Genomic DNA, 22,591 nt, shown 5'->3' on the forward strand with positions numbered 1-22,591 from the left:
AGTAATCTTTTACCAAGATGTAAATTCAACTACATGTATTTCCATAGCCAAAAAAATAATGTATATACTGGCTCTTCCCTCTACCTCTTTGAAACAGTTCCTCAAAGCTACCTGAGAGGCTTCCATGCCAGGCTATAGTCCTCAGTAATGCCCCAAATAAAACATAATTCTCAACTTTTAGGTCATGAATTTTTTTCAGTGGACACAATAAAAAATCTTAAATGTACCCTTGATGAGTTTTGACAAATGCATACACCTGAACACAAACCCCTGTCATAACCTGGGGTATTACTATTACTCTAGATAATTCTGTTATGCCTTAATTGTCATTTTAAATTAATAGAATTTTAAATGAATGTTCCATATTGAGGGATCAGAATTTCTGCCCCTACTAACTTTGAACTTTCTAAAAAAAAAATTCAGAAATAATTTTCCTAGGGACTTCCCTGGTGGCGCAGTGGTTAAGAATCCGCCTGCCAATGCAGGGGACATGGGTTCGAGCCTTGGTCCGGGAAGATCCCACATGCTGCGGAGCAACTAAGCCCACGCCCCACAACTACTGAGCCCGTGCACCACAACTACTGAAGCCCAAGCGCCTAGAGCCCATGCTTTGCCAGAAGAGAAGCCACCGTAATGAGAAGCCCGTGCACCGCAATGAAGATTAGCCCCCACTCACAGCAACTAGAGAAAGCCCGTGCGCAGCAACGAAGACCCAACGCGCCCTAAATAAATAAATAAATAAATAAATAAATAAATAAATAAATAAATAAATTTATTTAAAAAAAAAAAAAAGAAAAGGCATTATTTTCCTAATCAGTAAATAACAGTAGCTGTGCTTGAGGAAGACAATATTGACAGGAAAGTGCAATTCATTCTCCTTGCTGCAAATAGAGAAAATGTAATTGAAAACAGTGGACCATATCCTCTTTCATGAAGAAAAATGCTTTATACCTGATAATCATCAAAGATGTATATATATATGGTACATATATACAATGGAATATTTCTCAGCCTTAAAAAAGAATAAAATAATGCCATTTGCAGCAACACTGAAGGACCTAGAGATTATCATACTAAGTGATGTAAGTCAGACAGAGAAAGACAAATATCATATGATATCACTTATATGTGGAATCTAAAAAAATGATACAAATGAACTTATTTACAAAACAGAAACAGACTCACAGACATAGAAGACAAACTTATGGTTACCAAAGGGGAAAGGTGAGGGGGAGGGATAAATTAGGAGTTTGGGATTAACATATACACACTCCTACAGTAAGTCCCCTATATACAAACGAGTTCCATTCTGAGAGCACGTTTGTAAGTCCAATTTTTTCGTAAGTCCAGCAAAGTTAGCCTAGATACCCAACTAACACAATCAGCTATATAGTACTGTACTGTAATAGGTTTATAACACTTTTCACACAAATAATACATAAAAAACAAAGACAAAAAATAAAACATTTTTAACCTTACAGTACAATGCCTTGAAAGTACAGTAGTACAGTACAACAGCTGGCATACAGGGGCTGGTAGCAGTACCAGCTACATCACTGCTGCTTTTACACTTGCTTCCAGATATCCTGGGCTTGAAATAAAGATACTGTACTACTCTACTCTATACAGTATTGTACAGTAAGATACACAAAAGCACAACCACTTGTAGAGGATGCACGCATGTGACAATGTACACCAGACACGTGAACTAACTTATATGACTGGACATGCAAACGCACGTTCGCATATTTGAAAGTTCGCAACTTGAAGGTTCGTATGTAGGGAACTTCCTGCATCTATAAAATAGATAACCAACAAGGACCTACTGTACAGCACAGGGAACTCTACTCAACATTCTGTAATAACCTATATGGGAAAATAATCTGAAAAAGAATGGCTATATGTATACGTATAACTGAGTCACTTTGCTGTACACCTGCAACTAACACAACATTGTAAATCAACTATACTCCAATATAAAAAAAAGTGAAATTTAAAAAAGAAGACAAAATATTGGCGATTCACTTAAAAAGTATTTTGTTTTGACCTTTGCTGATGAATTCAAAATTGAAAATATTATATTTCCTGAATTGTCAAAAAAATTTTTATGGATAATTCTCTGTAAACAGCCAGTCAATGTTTTTATTTTATTTTATTTTGTTTGTTTATTTATTTATTTTTGGCCGTGTTGGGTCTTTGTTGCTGCATGCGGGCTTTCTCTAGTTGCAGTGAGCGGGGGCTACTCTTTGTTGTGGTGCGTAGGCCTCTCATTGTGGTGGCTTCTCTTGTTGCGGAGCATGGGCTCTAGGTGCGTGGGCTTCAGTAGTTGTGGCGCACAGGCTCAGTAGCTGTGGTTTGCGGGCTCTAGAGCACAGGCTCAGTAGTTGTGGCACACGGGCTTGGTTGCTCCGTGGCATGTGGGATCTTCCCAGAGCAAGGCTCGAACACATGTCCCCTGAATTGGCAGGTGGATTCTTAACCACTGCACCTCCAGGGAAGTCCTCAATGTTTTTAAATTAGTAAAATTAATGAAATAATATTAATCCATACACATACGTCAAAATAATTAGCCTTCATTAGATTTAGTTCAAATGCCAAAAATGTTACTGTGAAGATAAAGCCAAACACTTTTTACTAAACCTCAAGTTTTAAATCAATTGGAAAGTAAAGTGCCTTGTTACTATATGGGTATTAATTCTTACACATTTTACTCAGTTTATTCAGACTTCTGAATGGATAATTAAGGTTCTCAGACTTGGGGACTAGCCATTTAGGCATAAATTCTAGATTTCTTGAAGCTTATCTATTAATTAATGAAGAACGCATACCAATACTCAAAGGTCAGAAGTTTTTTATTGAGATATCCTTTAAGAGACTAGGTGGGTTTTTCCCACCTAGTCTCATGTCTAAAGAATGAGTTGAAGAGCAAGATTTTTAAGTTATCTATATTTTACACATATTAGAAATGTCTACAGATATCTATTTCTCCCCAAATCTCTGAATCACTAGACCACAAATATTAAATCCCTGCTCTTGCAATTGTAGCAATGTGTATCTAAATGCTATAAATCTCAGTTCAATTATCCTTTAACTTACTATCTTTTTTAAATTATTATGATTTGACACTGTAGGAAAGAAACCAAAAACCATAAATCTTGGTATTTTTTCCCGGGCAGTAGGAGATGCCCCGAATAAAAGAAAGCCATACATACAGAGGAGTCTCGACAGAAAAAGGAAATTTTCCCCCTTAAAATGTTCTATAGGGCTTCCCTGGTGGTGCAGTGGTTAAGAATCTGCCTGCCAATGCAGGGGACACTGGTTCGAGCCCTGGTCTGGGAAGATCCCCCATACCGCTGAGCAACTAAGCCCGGCGCCACACTACTGAGCCTGTGCTCTAGAGCCCACGAGCCCAAACTACTGAGCCCATGTTGGCACAACTATTGAAGCCTACATGGGCTAGAGCCTATGCTCCACAACAAGAGAAGCCACCACAATGAGAAGCCCATGCAGCGCAACAAAGAGTAGCCCCTGCTCACCACAACTAGAGAAAAGCCGGCATGCAGCGACGAAGACCCAATGCAGCCAAAATAAATAAATAAATTTATTTTAAAAATGTTCTATAACTTAGACTCTCTTTATTAACCAGTACTTGGGAGTAGATTTTTTGAAAAAAAATCAAAATATTGAAAGCAAGATTGATAATTAATAAGTTGATGTTATTCAAATGCACTTTTGTGCATAAACAGAATATGCAAATATTTACTTAGTTCATCTCTTCCTCTGTAGTACACAGAGTTTCTTTGGGACAAGCCTAAGTCCAGGTTATCTTTTCTCAGATTTCAAGCTATTGATAATGTCTTTCACTGAAAGTATAGGTCACCAAAATCAGCAATGAAAAGTTCCAGGGATGGTGAACAGAACCTTGTCAATATATTCCATTTCACACTGGTTTCAAAACTATGAAAGTTCTTTTTAGAGGACCTACCAATTTTAAGAATAAATTCCAAGAATTAAGTAGCTAAACGGCTCCGTATTGCCCATCTTGTATGCAAGTAACATTTACTAAATTCTTCTCCATCATTTTCTATATTTGCCTCCCGGCCACATCCTCCTCAACCTATTCCTTCTCCAAACAGAAGGGAAAAAGAGGCTGGATTAGAAGTATCAGAACTGAATTATAGTATTTAAGAGCTGTTTCAATAACTTTTAGTGTTCAATATACGTATTTCACAATTTCTGGATCCATAGAGATAGTTATTTTAAAATGTATCCTCTTGAATGTGAAGTTCAATGTAGATTTGGGATGTAGATTTCATTTACCTCTTTATATAACATTATGACTTTAACTTAGCAGACATTGACTCAATCACTATGCCCTGTAAATAAATACAAGCTTCTTCTTCTTTTTTTTTTTTGTCTACACCAGGAGTCTTAGTTGCGGCATGTGGGATCTTTGTTGTGGCATGCGGGATGTTGTTGTGTGGCGTGTGGGCTCTTCGCTGAGGTGCGCGGGCTTCTCTCTAGTTGTAGCGTGTGGCTTCTCTCTGGTTGTGGCGTGCGGGTTTTCTCTCTCTAGTGTTGGTGCCCAGGCTCCAGAGTATTTGGGCTCTGTAGTTGTGGCACGTGACTTAGTTGCCCCATGGCATGTGGGATCTTAGTTCCCCGACCAGGGATCGAACCCAAGTTACCTTCATTGGAAGGTGGATTTTTTACCATTGGACCATCAGGAAGTCGCTGCAAGCTTCTCTTCAAGTACTATGTTCAAATTTATAGACTACTTAGCTATTTAGTCTAATTTTAAAGCAACTCATTTCAGAATACCTCTATCCACTTGCCCACATTCATATCAGATAATTTTGCCAACAAATGTCTCTATCAAGCACAAGGGCAGAAATTAATCATTGAAATCAAGCTCAAGTGGCATGCTGGCCGAAAAGGTATCTCATTATATGTGTATAGAATATGGGACCAAAGGAATGTTCAGTATTATGCTGCAGTCATTGTTCTTTTCTATCTCTAAGAATAAGACTAGATAGCTGAACAGTCTCCTATATGGCAACTCAAAATTTGGATGCATCCATCCACTCTGTGCAACTCAGTGTTTCCCTGTAGGCCCCCCCAGTACCACTCTAGGCAGGAAAAACTAGGTAATTTCACAGATTATCTATAAGATTTCCCAAGTGTAGTGTACTTCAATGCATTTTCAATAACTGTGCTTTTAATTACTGTATTATATAAACAGAACACCTGGGGAAGTGCCCTAGTATCAGCCAAGTCCTTTAAAGAAAGTGGAAATCATTCTAAGTATTTCAACTGAGATAATTTAATTCAGGGAGCTGCTTACATAGGCATTTTTATTCAATCACAGAACTACCCACAAAGATTGAACATGACCTCAGAATCCTTGGATACATAGTACTCAGGGCAGCTACCACCAGTTAATTAGAGTTGGCACTGGATAAGCAGAATTTAAATTTCACACATATCTTTCTCATTTGTAAAATTTATTTTTTTCTTGTACTTTGCTAAAAGGTGTCGCCCCATAAGTACTACTTACTGATCACAGAATAAACCCAACCCCTTTCTTTATTAAAGGTATGAAAACTTTCTAAAAAGGCTATCATACCTAATACATTTGCATTGTTCTAAATAAAACAGCTCTGTTTCTTCATTCTTACTAGAAAAAATATGATTGTGCAAGCCTTATTTGGTATATATATGCTAGCTTTGCTATTTGTTTCAACAGTTCATCATGGTGTTTGGAGACCCACATACTCCTTTTAAGAACTCAGTCAATATAAAGACATTTGATTTGGTGTTAAGTTGTCATTTTTCCTTAAACGCTAAGCATGAAAATCTTCATATTTCTGTAAGGGAAAGAAATAAGAAATGAAGGAAAGAGGAAGAAAATAGGGGAAGAAAGAAAGAAAGAAAAGAAGGAAGGTAGGAAGAAAGGAAGGAAGAAAAGGAAAGAAAGAAAGAAAGGAAGGAAGGAAGAAAGAAAGAAGGAGAGAGAGAGGGAGGGAGAAAACAACAGAATAAAAAGTGCTTCAAAGTCTCTTCTTTGGAAGAAGTTGTCTGTAATGAATAAAAATATAAATAAATAAGGATCAAAACATTACTCATTCAATTAATACTTATTGAACACCTTTGAGTGGACAACCTTCATCCCAAATGATAGAGATGTACGGCTAACAACAAAAAAGCTCTCACTGGGAGCTTCCATTCTTGTTAGGGGGGCCACATAAAAAATATAAACACAAATAAAAAATAGCAGTGACCAATAAGTGTCAAGGAGAGAATCATAATGGAATGAAGTGATATATAGAGTCTAGGGGGAAGCACTAGGTTGGAGAGTCAGAAAATGTCCTTTGTGAGGATATGGCATCACTAGTCACAATTAGTCTTGAAAAATAAGAGCCAGAAGTACAGAAATGAGGGAGGAACGTTTCAGGCAGAGCAGAGTTTGTGCAAAGGCCTGTGGCCAGCAGAGACTGGCTCAGGTTGGGAGTGGCCAATGGGGGACAGCACCGAAGACCCAGTAAGAATTCCAACTGATATAAATGTGATGGGAACATCTTAAGGTGAGAGGTGTAATATGAATTGGGTTTTAAACGTCTCTCTCTGGATATTTTATGGCGAAAGAGTGGTGTAATTTACCCTATTATTAGATCTATATAAAAATATTCTGATCTTCTCCACAAATGCTAAATGGCACTTGATGCATATTTTAAATATTTCTCAATTCATTTTTCTGGCATCTCATTATATTGCCAGAAAGTCAAGGACAAGGACTTCTATCTTACAGAGGTGTCTCCCAACACTTCCCACCGTGCCTAAAATGTAATATGTGGCCATCAATATTTGTTGAATAAATGAAAAAATTTCACATGCACAATTCCTGATGCTGTATACATCTTTCTTCAAAAAAATGTGTAAGTCAAATTTCTTCCCCAAATCCAATCTCAAATGTATCTTTGCCAGTGATTTCCTGGCTTCTCTGTTGAAAACAACTGATTATATTAGTGGACTTGGAATAAAATACATTGTTGTGAATTTTTCTGAAGAGTATTTAATTGAGAAGAAGTTCTTTCAGTAATTATTTAAGCTGTGAGTTTTATTTTAAGTGCTTTTAGATCTCTGAAGTTTCCAGATCCAAGTATGGCTAAAATATTCTATGTGTGTTGGGGGCCAGAGGGAGGAATGGGAAGGTTCTTTATATATTTATAAATATATATTTATATAAATATATATATATTTATATAATTTATAAATATACAATATATATTATATAAATATAAATTCTTTATATATTATATATGTCTCAGATGTATATGGATCATAATGTCTTACCATTGGTTTTATTCTTTTTAGAGTATAAAATATTTCTTACAAAATGTTACATATTCCAGTCTAACTGCATACACCCTCTTTGCTGTTAGCCTACTTGAACAATGTCCACGCTCTCCATGAAGAATTCTAAGGTGAATTTAGGGAGATAAGGTGACTGAACTTAAAAAGTCTGCCATTAGTCTCCTATGTCAGGCTGTGCTCTTCTGGGGACAGCTTGTGGGGTAGTTCTGTTCTCTTTTATTCCACACGATGTCACTCTGTCCCTGTCAAGGACACAATTATCTCCTGTTCCGTTTCTGAACTTCTTCCACTGGATTTTATGGAGGAGAAGCATTATATTTATTTTGAATCACAATAATGGGAAAAATACCAACTTTCACTGTTATATAGTATGGTAAAATTTCCTAATTGCCTCTCATTTCTTTCAAATTTCAAAACAGACAGCATTGAAACTAAGTAGGAAGTATATTATTTTGCTTCCCCTGGCTACTTCACCAAATTAATAGACTTAAAAAGTAATATTCCCTGGGTATTGTAAATAGTGCTGCAATGAACATTGTGGTACATGTCTCTTTTTGAATTATGGTTTTCTCAGGGTATATGCCCAGTAGTGGGACTGCTGGATCATATGGTAGTTCTATTTTTTAGTTTTTTTAAGGAACCTCCATACTGTTCTCCATAGTGGCTGCACCAATTACATTCCCACCAACAGTGCAAGAGGGTTCCCTTTTCTCCACAAATGCTGGAGAGGTCCAGCATTTACTGTTTGTAGATTTTTTGATGATGGCCATTCTGACCGGTGTGAGATTATACCTCATTGTAGATTTGATTTGCATTTCTCTAATGATTAGTGATGTTGAGAATCCTTTCATGTGTTGTTGGCAATCTGTATATTCTTCTTTGGAGAAATGTCTATTTAGGTCTTCTGCCCATTTTTGGATTGGGTTATTTGTTTTTTTTGATATTGAGCTGCATGAGCTGCTTGTATGTTTTGGAGATTAATCCTTTGTCAGTTGCTTCATTTACGAATATTTTCTCTAAATGTAAAATAGATAGCTAGTGGGAAGCAGTTGCATAGCACAGGGAGATCAGCTCAGTGCTTTGTGACCACATAGAGGGGTGGGATAGGGAGGGGGGGAGGGAGGCGCAAGAGAGAGGGGATATGGGGATATATGTATACATAGAGCTGATTCACTTTGTTATAAAACAGAAACTAACAACATTGTAAAGCAATTATACTCCAATAAAGATGTTAAAAAGAAAAAAGTAATATTCCCCAAATCCATTTGCAACAACTTCATTACAGACATTCAGATACTTCATCTAATCTTTTCTTAGTGCATTTATTTAAATATGGCTTTATATTTAAGTATAGAGTTTTAGAATTTAACATATAGTTATATTTTAAAATATGCATATATATTTTTATATAAAAACATATTACTGAATGATTTAGGAATTTGTTGAAAAATGCAAAAATAATTGCAAGACATAGTGTAACTGAATTAAAGTTTTAAAAATAAGTAGGAGTTAGGTGATAGAAGTGTGTTGTGTAGTAGAGCTTGTTGGAAGAGTCTTTTGATAATGTTCCCCCTAGCTTTGTGGCTATAGAGGCACAAATCCCCTGATAAACTTTGACCATCACAGAGAGAAAATAATAAGCTGTATGTTTGTCATTGCGATTGTAGTTACAGTGCACAACTATTCACAGCATCATAGAGCAGAGTGGCAGTATATCATTTGGACGGACTCTGGAGCCAAATGGTCTCAAATTTCAATTCCATCTTTGCACACTTGTCATCTCACCTCTTGGTACCTCAATTTCTTCATCTGTACTATTGGGATAATAATGGTACCTATTTTTAAGTCATTGCCAGTATTAGGTACTGGCATTAGGTGAATATTATACATATAAATATATATACATATAAAATATCTTGATGAGTAGAGACAGGCCAGAATCTAAGAAGAAAAATTTTATTTTGGAGATATATACACTTGTACATGGTTTCAAAAAGCCAGCCCTGCGAGTTGGCTAATTCTTGTCTAGATTTGATTTAAGGATTTTAAAATAATAAAAAGATGAGATTCGGAAGCAACAAAATATTTATCTTCAGATATTATTTGGTCAACAGGCGAAAAAGGGATTGGACTTGGTCTTGACAATGTGATTGGAAACTACAGGAGATAGCACAAAGCAGTAAAATCTTGAGAACTACTGAGTTACCATTACTGGGGGTGTTCAGGTCTGAAACATGCGACCACTTGGTGATAATGTTGAAGGAGACATTCAGACAAATAGTATGCTTCTTGAAGTTATTTCAGTTTTTTTAAGTGTAGGATTCTATGCCTCAAAAGGAAGTACAGTGGAGCAGAAGAGATTGGCTCAGAGAGGAGTAGAATGGAGAGGTATTAAAATATATAAAGTCCAACCTCTGAATATTTTACAGACAAGTATACACACCTCCTGATTACCTGGTAGAAAACTCTTAACTTTTATCTATATATTAATATTTTTTCTCTCCAAAAGTTTGTAAGCAACTCAAAAGCAGTTGTAAAGTCATTCCTTTCTACCATGGCAACAAGTCAAGTGATAACAACATGATAGAAATTAAATATATAATTGAGTATAATTTATGAAATCAAATTAAGGTTCAGTTCCCAGTAGCACAATGCCACTCCAGAAGGTGATATGCAAAAGCACTGGAAATCCCCGATGTGATAAAATTAGGAGTAGCACTATAATCTCTTTTATGTGACGGTTTGAATTATGCAAGTGATTTATGAATACATTTTTATTATAACTATTATAAATATTATGCTATATCATCTTCCAATTATTTTACTAGTATGCCTGTTTATTTGTATATATGTGTTTAAGAGTTTTTCTTGCATATAAATTAGGTTACACTATGGGTAATTTACTGCACCTTTATCTTTTTATCACTCGTTTATTCAGTCATTTATTAGATAAACATTTAATGAGGGCTCTTAGGTCTCATGCTGATTGTGAGGCACAATGGTGACTAGGATATAATCAAGTAAATAGTAAACTCTAGGACAGCATGACCAGTGAGCTGATAATATGGACTGCACAGAGACCTGTGGCAGCACGTAGAAATCTTGCCTTTGGTGATTAGAAAAATCTTCTTGGAGGTCATGACTAAGTTGATATTATGAATGGAGGAGTTATGGAAGATAAAACAGGGAGGGTAAAGACATTACAATGCCAAAGAGAAAAAATATGTGAGAAAAGATAAATAAAAAAGGGGACATGGCATGTTTAAAGAGCTATGAAAATGTGCAGAGCCAATGACAAGTGAGAAGGGGTAGACCATAAAGTGCTTTCAGTTCCCTGCTGAGGGCTACTCTGAGGGGTATGAAGGTCACTGAAGGCTTTTGGCATGTAGGTGACACCATCAAAAGTTTTGCATTTTAGAAAGATCAATTTGGCCGTAGTTTGGAGGATGGATTGGGGCCTGGCAAAAACTGAAATTATGGATCATTTAGGAAGTGGATGTAGTTCTCAATCAAAGATAATGTTGGTACCTAAACTAAGGTCTGAGAATAAGTGGAGAGACCTGTGGCAAGCTGGGAGACTAGGAAATCAGGGAGAAGAAGGGACGTGTGGTGCTCAGGGATCACATGGGGAACAGTTGCGATGGTGCAGCTGCTCCTTGGGATGTAGCAGACCCTGCCTCCCCTATCCTAATTCACCAGACAGCCAATGTCATCATAATGTCCACCGTCACTGGTGCTGGTACTTGGGCTAGTCAGAATCCAGGCTAAGAATGTCTTTGGATCACGTTTTCTCCTTATATTTTATAAAGAAAGAAAAAAAAGGAAGGGGAAGGAAAGGGGGGAGAGATGAAGAGGAGGGGAAGAAGTGAAAAAGAAAAAAATAATAGATAAAGAATAGAGAATATTAATATAAAGAAGACAATGAAATGTTTTCCTTCATACAAGCCTGGTTTTTAATCTTGGCTTGACCATTTGAAGATATGCAAATTTTGACAAGTTGCTTAATGTCTCCATACTCAGTTATCATTTGTAAATGTAATTTCCTAGGGATTTTACTAATCAGTGTGATAATATATGTAAGGTACTTAAGAGTCCCTGAAACATGAGTAAGTTCTTAGAAATATATTGTTTTCCTCTCTCTTAACAGTGTATTGATTGTCTATTATCCAGACACAGCTGGGCATTAAATTATGTATAGTAATTAAGAATGCAGGCCAAGATGCAGAATAGTGTGTGTGTGTGTGGTGTGTGTATGTGTGTGAGTGTGTGCTTGAAAACATCAGAGAGTTACCAAGTTTAGTGAACACCTGTGATTGTGTGGGACGAGATTTCTGGAGTTCAGTTCAGAGATGTGAGCCCCTACATTGTGTTGTTTTTCTTCCTGAGATATTGAATATTTTTTATTTTTTATGAGGCTGCTGAAAGACTCAGAAGCTGGCAGTGCTTTCAAAATCATATGGAGCTATAAAGACAAAAATTGGTGTTCACAGCTTAAGAAGGAGAAGGGAACATTTTAACACCCCAGGCTATCAGCTGGGACCCCTCACAGGACTATATGCAACTAAATGAGGTGAATCAGAAATAGATCAGCTCTTACAAATTTGGAAGCCCTGCTGTGGATCAGCACTCATTAACCTTAACTTAATCTGCCCCTAACCCTAACTGCTCACCAGAAGTGATAGTGAAGAAAACAGCATTATTCAGATCTGCATATTATAATGTTTTCATTGACAATGTCTAGAGTTCAATAAAATTACCAATCATGTCAGGACACAACTTCATATGATTTAAAACCAAGAGAAGAAAAGATAGATAATACAAACAAACCTAAAACAGACCAACAGGAAATTCAGACGTTAGAATTTATTGCACACAGACTTGAAAATAACTATAATTAATATGTTTAGGAAATTAAATGGGGACTTCCCTGGTGGCACAGTGGTTGAGAATCTGCCTGCCAATGCAGGGGACATGGGTTTGATCCCTGCTCTGTGAAGATCCCACATGCCACGGAGCAACTAAGCCAGTGTGCCACAACTACTGAGCCTGCAGTCTAGAGCCCACGAGCCACAACTACTGAGCCCACACGGCTAGAGCCTGTGCTCCGCAACAAAAGAAGCCACGGCAAGAAGAAGTCCACACACCACAATGAAGAGTAGCCCCCGCTCTACACAACTAGAGAAAGCCTGCACGCAGCAACAAACACCCAACGCAGCCAAAAATAAATAAAATAAAATACATAAATTTATTTAAAAAAAAAGAAATTAAATGCCAAGATAGGAGGTATAGAAAACTAGAAAGTATAAAAAAGAATCTCACGGACACTTTGGCACTTTCAAATGCAATAACTGAGCTTAAAAACCCAGCATATGAATTTAACAGGAGATTGTACACAGCTGAAGAGATAGGTAAACACAGAGATCAGAAGAAAATGTGGGGTGAGATTCAGAAAGCCTAAAAGGTAGAAAAATTTGGAAATAATGTAGAGATAAATGAGACACGGTGAAAATATTTAGCATATGTGTTTGTGGATCTAAAGAAAGAGAATGGGACAGAAAAAATATTTGAAAAGTAATGGCAGAAAATTTTGCAAAATAAATTAAAAACAAGAACCCATAAGTTCAAGAAAGACTTCACAACCAAAACAGAATAAATACAAAGAAAATTATACCTAGACACATCATAGAAATGGTTAGATTAATTAATTTCTGAAAAGGCCTTAGAAGAGTTCCTGGAAAAAGAAACAGCCAACTATCGTAGTTATTATTATTATTTATATATTAGCATTGTTACTTATAATCAAGTTTCTCTTATGTAAGTTAACTGGATTACCTGTGAGCTAATTTAGGAAAAGTGTGTGACAATGTATCATTCTTCTAAGATACTGACATTGAATAATAGCCCCTTACAGTTATGTATTGTTACGTGTTGCTCCAAGTTGTCCGTGTGTGTTAATGTATATCATATGTTTTTAAAGTTCTTTAAAGCAAATTGATTGAATACTTCTCAACAACAACAATAAAAGTGAGAAGATAATGGAATGGTAAAACTGAAAGTGCTTACCACCAACAGAACAGTACAAAACTTCTAAGTCATGTATTTCAGGAAGAAAGAGAAAGAAAGAAAAGGAAAGGAAAGGAAAGAAAGAAAAAAAAAGAAGGAAGGAAGGAGGAAAGAAAGGAAGAAAAGAGTGAAGAAAGGAAGGAAGGAAATGAGAAAGAAAGAGGCAGATTTAAGGAAGAATAGAGAGCAAAGCAAATGGTAATGATAAGTAAACCTAAGTAATACATTCACACAAAATAAGATTATAATGTATAAATTGTTACATTTTTAAAAAGATATAAAAACAAGCAAAGCAGAATCAAGAAATAAAAAAAAAAAAAAGAAGCAAAAACAAAATTAAAAAAATAAATAAAGCTAAGAAAAGCGAGACATATATAAAGCTCAAAGTAAGTAAAGATAAATCTATCAGTAGTCACCATAATTGTTAATGACAAAATTTGCCAGTTACAATACATAAATTATCAGATTTGTTTTAAAAAATTCAGCAACATGCTATTTATAAAAGATATATCTAAAACATAACAAAGAAATGTTGAATATTAAATGATGAAAAAAGACACACAAACAAATACAAATCAAACTGGGGAAAATACCTTAATTTAGTGAAAAACAAATACTAAGACAAAGTAATCATAGGAGTAAATAGGAGGCAAACATTTGGGTTAAAAGCTCAGAACATCTGAGATACTCTGCCTGATTTCAAATCCTGCAATAGCATTCATGAGCTTTGTGACTTTAAATAAGTTAAAGTTTGTAAATCCTTTTTTACTTATGTGAAAAATACGGTTAGTCATTCCATCCGTGTCAAGGGGTTGTCATGAAGATTAATTGAGTTCATGTATGCAAGTCACTTAGAACCTTGCCTAGGGAAGGGCAAGCCCATGTATGTGCTTCTTAAAAGGAATAAGACCATTAATAAAGTGAATTGATAATGTAAAAAGTTCACTTTTGATGACTTTTAAAATTTGGTCTTCATCAGTAATTAGAGCAAAACAGAAACTCCAACGGATTTTTGTTTCATTCTGTTTTATTTATCTCCTAAAAATGGCAGAATGGCTGAATAGCTAAGAACAACAAATTCCATAGAAAATGAAAACCTAGATAACTAAGAGTTGACTAGTAGAATATTGGTAAATGAGAAAAATATTCAAAATTAATATTGGACCAGTCATTTTAGAGACTCTTTATTTTGTATTGAGATATTCAAAACCATTGCCAGCAAGAGGGCAAATTTGGAGTTTGTGGTCTTCATCCCATGTCTTTGTTGAAAGTATCATTCGAGTAACTGGATGTCCCAGATAAGAGAAAAATCAAGAGTTCTTGCTATCCTAATTGCTTTAGAATAGACACATGGCTACCGAGACCAATGGTAATTGATATCTTCCTCTAAAACAAAATAAGAATACAAGCACTTTGTTGGTTAGAAAGAATTTGAGTAAACATGGACGGTCCCTGCTAAAAGAGCCATTTGTTGCCTGAATGAAGGGAAATAATTAAATACTGTCTTTAAAGATGACAAGTTAAGTTCAGACATCTGCTGTTTGGTCAGCGTTTGCTGGAGCTTTTGAGATGGTCCAAGGGACCCATATTTCCCTGTTATAGGGAGTTAATATGCCCAGAATGACAGTGCCGTGTGATTCATTCCTGTTTTGTCTCCATCTTTTCTAAAGATGAAGACTTTCAGCTGTTCTTTATTAGTCTCAAAATAAGGTTTAAATATGCCAGAAGGTCCATTTTCTGCGAATAGTGACATTGTAAAATTAAAGACACATATCTGTGTCCCAAAGTAACACAAGACACTGTATCTTCATTCTCAGTGTCACTTTTGTGTGGCTCAACAGGGTTATAAAAAACATTGAATCACTCGCGAATTACCAGCACTTGTGGAAGCTTCTGAGTTTAGTGACTGTTCTCTTTATTTGGACCAAGTGTGAGAAACAGGTCACGGACACCCGTTCCAAACAAATACATGACAAACACCATGTGTTTTTGTTTTTAAGGAACTTACTGGACTGAGTGGAATTTTGTTCATTTTTATGGTGAGAGCATTTTTCAGGCCCTCTGGGAAATGAAACTAAGGAAATCTCATGTAACACAGTGGTTTTAGCACCAATGCTGTTAATACCCTGCAAGCCAGGGACATCCCCACCCTCGGGTAATGTCATCTTTTGAGATGTGGGTAAAAGTGTGACCATCTCCTCAGAAGAAATGCACTTGGACAAATATTCACTCAGTGTGGCTCACTATTCAAGGGTTTCCTCAGTCTCTCTATCCACCTGTGGGTCTCTAGGACACTGGTATCCTCTGTAGAAGAATTTGATGATTTGTTCTATTGGGAGAAAATGAACCTCTGCAAATAAGAGTGGGACATGTGACGACCTGCCACTGGTTATTCCTGGTGCTTCCTTATTGTTTTCTTCCTCCTTTTGTGCAAAATGATGTCATTATTTATTTATTTTTTAATCTGAAACCCAGTCCAGAAATTTTTTCTTTCCTAAAGAGAAAGGGCCCTGAGAGATACTACTAAGGTGTATAGATAGACAGGGTATAGCTAGATAAGCACCACTGAGTCACTAGCCTGTCTTCTCCCTCTCATTGTGGACAGTGTGCTTTCCTCAGGCATTGTAACACTGTCTTTGTAGTTAACTGTCTTTTAACCTGTGCATCCACATCTGTAGACTACCCTGAGTACTTAACATAGGCTTCTTTTTCCTATATGGAATATTACAAAAAGTAGGACTGTTTGAACTTCATGGGTTTACAAAATAATAGTGCAATGACTCTCCCCCCAAGATGTACAATAGCACGCAGGGGTGGGCTTGGCAGTGATTAAACACAGGTTTTTTCCCACTTCTCTCGGCAGCTGAAATCCCCAAGGTATGTTTGAATCCACAGGAATGCAGGCTTGAAAACAGTAAGCAAGCTGAGGGCGTGGTGGGAGCGCGAGAGGAGGCTGGTCTGTCCGCCACGCTCTACAATGGGGGCCCCTTGGCCCCCGCCCAGAGCTGGATGCTTTTGAGTCCCAGCCTTGAAATGATAGTAATCAGCCTCCTAGACACTAAAAGCCACTCTTCACTAAAAGTATCCATTTCTATCCCTCTTTACAAGAAAACCATCAAGATTCCATCGAGCAGATCAAAACCTTCGAATAATAGGAGTCCTGGCTCCCCACCTGAATCTCTGCATCAAACACGACTTTTTCACAAGGTAACATCTGATCCAGCTCATCTACGTGAGGAAAATGACCTTTTGTCTGGCGCATTTCAACAACTATAGGTTGTCAACCCTAAGGGTCCCCAACACTAGAGAAAAAAGTAGAAGAAACTGGTGAAGAAGGAAGAATTTTAAGACTTTGTCAAACGTCTGAAATACTATGATCCTGGTTGTCATTTAAATTCTGAAAAGATTTAGGGCAATTCATACTTAAGCCCTAGACTATCTACCAGAAACTGAAGTCATTACAAGTCTCATTTCTTTATAGATTATCTGATAGCAGACAAATCAGAACTGAATAAAAGTGTATTCTTCTGAAACTACTGTAGAGTCAAAAATTCTCTGAAGACCAATGTGGTACCTCTCAAATAACTCACTTGGATTAAACGTGTATTATGTAATCATCACAGTGGTGCAGATAAGTTTATGGGTGTGCTCATATTTTCAAGCAGAACTATGTTGTAAGGGAGACGAGAATTATTAGCAAATTCATTTGGATTCTTTTCCTGGATCAGGAAATAAATAAATAAGCATGGTCTCTTAGAATTTACATGTAACAGACGAAAATACAAATGTGCTTAGAGATGGATTTATGACAGTGACTATGGAATTTTGAGGTTGGTATCTGACTAGTGTACCTCTAAACAATTGTTCATGACACTGTAACACATAAAGCTCACCAATGCAATAAAAAGTCCTACCTTAAGTTTTTTTTAAATAGAAATATCGATTTACATATGCTGTATCTAAATGAATTATCCTGAGTTTTGTGAGCATTTATCTGAAGACTTATATGAACATGAGAGATAATTCTTCTCATGATTCTTTCATTCAAATAACATGAAATAGTTCGCAGGGACACCATTTTAACCTTTTCTTGGTCTGTTTTGTTTTTTAAATGACTGTGGCCTACTTTACTGACATTTAAACACAGAAATCACATGCACCTCTAGACTGAATAAAGATAATTCCTTGTATTTTGTTACAAGAACTTTTGAATTCACTGCTTTCCCTCCTCCCTGAACTTTAAAGGATGTTAAAAATAGAGGAAAATATAACCTTACAAAACTAGTAGCTCCTAAATGTCAGTAGAAAGTCTGATGTGATAATTCCTAGTAAATGAAATTACTTCGTACTGTATCAAATGTGTTTCCAAATGGAAAGCCAAAACCTACATAAACTCTATATTGCCAGGGAATTTTCTGCCGTGGTTCTCATTGTTGACATAGCGTCTAAACGAAGGCCTCAGATGCAGAGGGAAAGTGCATCTTTACATCCAGCCTTCTTGGCAACAGAAGAAAGTGCTATATTGTTCTTCCACACAAACCATCCCCATAGCGCTCAAGATGTTCTTTTCCTTCTAATCCTCATTTTGTCCCCCTTAGCCTTTGTTTAGAATTAAATTAACTGCAATTTGGAAAATGTGGCTGAAAGGTAGTGCATTGAGTAGATATCACATGTTTCCTGAATGGTGCCTGTTCGGCCTCTTTCACGGCCATTCATTGTGCTTGAAAGGGTGTAGTGTGTGAAATTGTTGGACTGTCACTCTGCAGAGAAGTCTGGCAGCCAGTATTACCATGGAAAACAGCAGGAAAAAGACAATTAACAAAATGGCTTTGATTGTTTTTCCTATTTCTTTTTCTACTCTTTAGATTTAGAGAGGATATTCCGCCTTTAAAATACACACACACACACACACACACACACACACACACTCAGATGTACCACACAGATACACATGCACACATAATAAAAAAAGCAGTATTTGAAAATCTGCTTATACTTCGTTTCCTCCATTGAGGGTATCTGTGAATTTTTTTAAATCACATTTCTAATATAAAATATTTATAATGATTCTGTTCAACTTATTTCTCCCTCCCCCTTCAGTTTTTGTTCTTTTCAGACATGGAAAGAAGTCTCTGGAAATTCTCTGGAAATAGGTAAACGACTGTTAATGAGCAGAGTCTGTGATTTTAACCCTGGCACATTCATTGGACTTTTAATTAGTCCCTCTTACCATCACTCCTGTGACAGAAACACAATGTAGGCCCAAGAGCTTAAACCAAAGGTAGCTCTCTTTAGATTTGTCACCTTAGTTTAGGTTAGCACATCAGGAAAAGAGGGTTATGTATTATGGCCATTAAGGCTAGAATTTGTGACTGAAGGGTTAACAGGGCATGAAGAGTAAATGTTTGATGTCACCATTAATACTAAAAAAGCATTGCAATCTAAACTTGTCAGACTTTGATTTCCTTTAAAAAAAAGGCTATTTATAAATAAAGGAAATGATTGTACATTGTAAGCATCATAATTAAAGTAAAATATGAGTGGGAGACCTATTGAGCCCATGTGTCAATATTCCATTGAAATGAAACCCGGTGCTTTGCAATAAGCACTCTAACTGCAAGAGATACTTCGGAATGTCAGAATGCAGGTTTCTTTTGCGTACTGTATTTAAAATCTGTTCTCTTTCCTAAGCCTTATGGAAAATATAACTCTTGTGAGAGGCCTAAATCCAGCAGTGACCTTGACTTGCTCTGACTTTGGTATAGATTTAAAAAGTTTTCTACCAGAATGAAATGGAGTACCTACTATTTTACAGAACATTTATTGGCATCCCTAAAATCTAGGCAGCCTCCAAAATCATTCTCAAAATTCCCAAACCAAGAAAGGCTTAACCAGTGCTGAATTATGTGTTCTTTTACTTTTCTCCAATATTCCATGCTTCCTCTGTTGACAATATTCACTTCTAATTATAAAAAGGATAATTTAAACACAAAATTCCAGGAAAGATTTTCAGGCAAGGAATGAAATCTGTTTTTTTTTTCCAAATTTTAGAATCTGGCCTGAATTGTTTAAAAAGCCCATTATTTTTGCTAAAAGCTTTAGGTTATACTTTAACATGGCTGAACAGAAAATTGTCTTTATGAAGTAATTCTAAAACAGATCCTTAGAAAATGGGAAGGTGTTCTAGATTTGGACATTCCCATAATTTTTGAGGACAGCTGTGTTACACTGTGCAAAAAAAAAAAAAAAACTAAAAAAAGTATTGGCATATTAGGAAGGAAGTATTTGAGAAAAAAAGTCATGTGAAATTTTGAAAAATGTGTATGGTTTTGAATTGAAGTCAAGCAAAACTTGGCATTTTTAACAAGAGGAAACCACAGACAAAGTAGCGACTTTCAATTCCCTAATCCTGTGCAGTTCTGCTGTTAGCCACATTTAACTTATTGTAAACTGTATCATTGAGATGGACACAAATCCCTATAGAAGTATCTATGAGGCATATAGAAGATTATTTTTAATTCACAGTGTAGGATTTCAGAGTAAAGAAGTTGAAAACCTAATGTTCTAAAATGAAAAAATGAAACAACTCACTTAGCCATTATTATGACATAGATTTCATTAACAAAATCTCATATAGCATCAATTGTGTGCCAGGTAGTATGGGATGACAAATTTGGGCAAAGGTCAATAAATTAAGTTTGGGATTCATGAGATTCACTGAGATATCAGCTTCATCAACATATTTATAACAGTCCCAAAGAATGTACAATTAATGAGAACAGGGACTTCATTCTGCTCACTGCTCTACCCCCAATGCCTAGACCAGTGCCTGACATGGACTATGTAGTTCAAGACACATTTGTTTAGTTAATTAATCTCCTTTTGTCACTTTGACAAATCAAGGAGTCCTGACCCATTCATCTGTCCATGCATCCTTTGGTAGGTATACTTTCTTATTTAGATTTTCTTCTTCAATAAGTTTCATATAAGGCTTATAGATAGTGGGTTTATACATCTCTAGAACAAATCTAACATATGTTTCAAATTTTTGCCATTTCCCTATGTTTTCTGTAATCTTTTACATTCTTTATAGCCAATATGTTATAATAGTAAGTTATAACTAGCATAACCAGTTATTTACAGAAAATATAACTAAAATTAAATATGTAAATATCATTTCCTCTTATGTTTTCCTTTTTTCCATTTTAAAAATAATCTTCCATTTTCACCATATCATACTATATGGCATCAAATAAAAGAAAAAAGGAAATGAAGAAAAGATGAGAAGGAAGTAGAGGAACAGGAGGAGAGTGAAGGAAAGAATTTTATTAACTCAATAAAGAGCAAGAAAGAGTATGAAATATATCATTCTATACTTTGCACCATAATTGAACAATGTTCTCCCTGATTATATGATAATTATCTTATAAATCAGTCACTAAGTACATAGCTAAGTGATTTTACCTGTTTCCCTGAAATGATGAGTAACTAAGCAATGAGTACTTTCAAACTCTGTATAAGCAAATGACATGGTTACAAAAAAAATAGAGAGGAATTGAGAATATTGAGATATCACAGAAATAAAAGGACTCAATGAATTTTTAATTTTCCAAAAATAAATGTAAAGGATTTAAGAACTTGTATATCAAAGGGGCCACTAAAGCTAATAAGCCACAGATATCCTGATCTGACTTTGAAAAAGAGGTGTGTGTCCTAGCCCATCACCTGAGAATGTTGCAGTCAGGAGATTCTTGAATGTGATCAACATGTTTTTCTGCTGATGCACTAGAAATTGATACTGGATTCTTACATTATCAATTTACAGTTTTTCCTCATATATATTGTTTCTTCCACTATATGTGTGGAAGAAACACACATACACACACACACACGTTTATTTTGACTATTTGGAAAACTACTGAGAAAACTTGAAAATAAAGTCATTCATAAGATCATCCCACATAGACAATCACTGTGAACAATTTGCTGTTTATCTTTTCATTAATTTTCTGTGATTACCTACGTGAAGTTTAGATAATCAGAGAAAAGAAAATTGAACCTACATTCTGAACCTGTGTTTTCCACCAGCCATAGGAGATGGAAGGAGCTATAGTCATGTCAGCAGCAGCACTCACACCACCCATTCTGTGGGGAAGCTCTTCAATCACATGCTGCATTTTAGATTTAGGTGGTAGTTTACTGTGTTTTACATGAGTTTACTAGTGAAACAATAGCTACCTTTTACACACATGATTAAAAACAAGTATTTTCTTTTTTGCTAAAAACCCAGAGAATTGCTGATTTTTCTAAGCTCCTGAAATGATACATCAGTTATCTCACCATTGCCCAGTTCTACTTCCTTCTGTATGTTCATGCACTGTTGTTTTTTTTTTATTCAGATGCCTTAGATGAAAATAGAATCACCATTAAAAGTCTATCTGGTTTATAGAAAATGCCTGTTACTTTACCTAGAGGTGAACCATTCAAGATTCCCCTTCCATTGTCTTCACTCTTTTCCCAATTTAAACTATGCCTGCATTCACTCCTTTGAACTGTTTGCCTTGCATTATTCATTAAGGTAACTGCAGTTTTTACAAATGCATTTATTTTTTCTTAGGCTGAACCCTTGGTCCTAATACTCTCATGTTCAAACATCTTGCTTCTTGTTTATCTTAACATCTCAGTGTTTAATTTCATTAAGAGTTTAGAGAAATTCTTGTTAGTTTCATTACAGACCACTCTGTCAGTAAGCTGTATAATTCACAATGTGAATCTTTATGTTGCAAAGAAAAAGGAAAGAAAAATGTTTAAACATGTATTTCAGAATCTTGATAAAACAGATTTTTTTTTTCTACTAGTAACAATATCCCAAGATGGTGAAAAGAGTTCCAAAGAAAGTCAGAGGATATAACAAATGTTTACACGAGCAGAAATTACTCCTTTAAAATACTGTCCTAGAATTTAAAATTCCCAACTGTCTCAAGTATTTTTAGTACAAGAAGTACTGTAGACGCCCTCCCACACATTACAGATTTCAATGGGTAGAGCTTTATATGTTTATAAAACATATAAAACCCACGTTAGCATGGTGTTACGTGCATAGTTATTAAGATTCTCACTTAGCACATTAACAATCAATTTTGCAACCATGCAT

At 35.8% G+C, this 22,591-nt stretch overlaps 1 pseudogene; it reads left to right on the forward strand.

Moving 5' to 3' along the window:
• Window positions 1-22,591, forward strand: part of LOC118891340 — a 138,963-nt pseudogene that overhangs the window by 77,771 nt on the left and 38,601 nt on the right.

The sequence above is a fragment of the Balaenoptera musculus genome, chromosome 2 (assembly GCF_009873245.2).
Source record: "Balaenoptera musculus isolate JJ_BM4_2016_0621 chromosome 2, mBalMus1.pri.v3, whole genome shotgun sequence".
Lineage (NCBI taxonomy): Eukaryota > Metazoa > Chordata > Mammalia > Artiodactyla > Balaenopteridae > Balaenoptera > Balaenoptera musculus.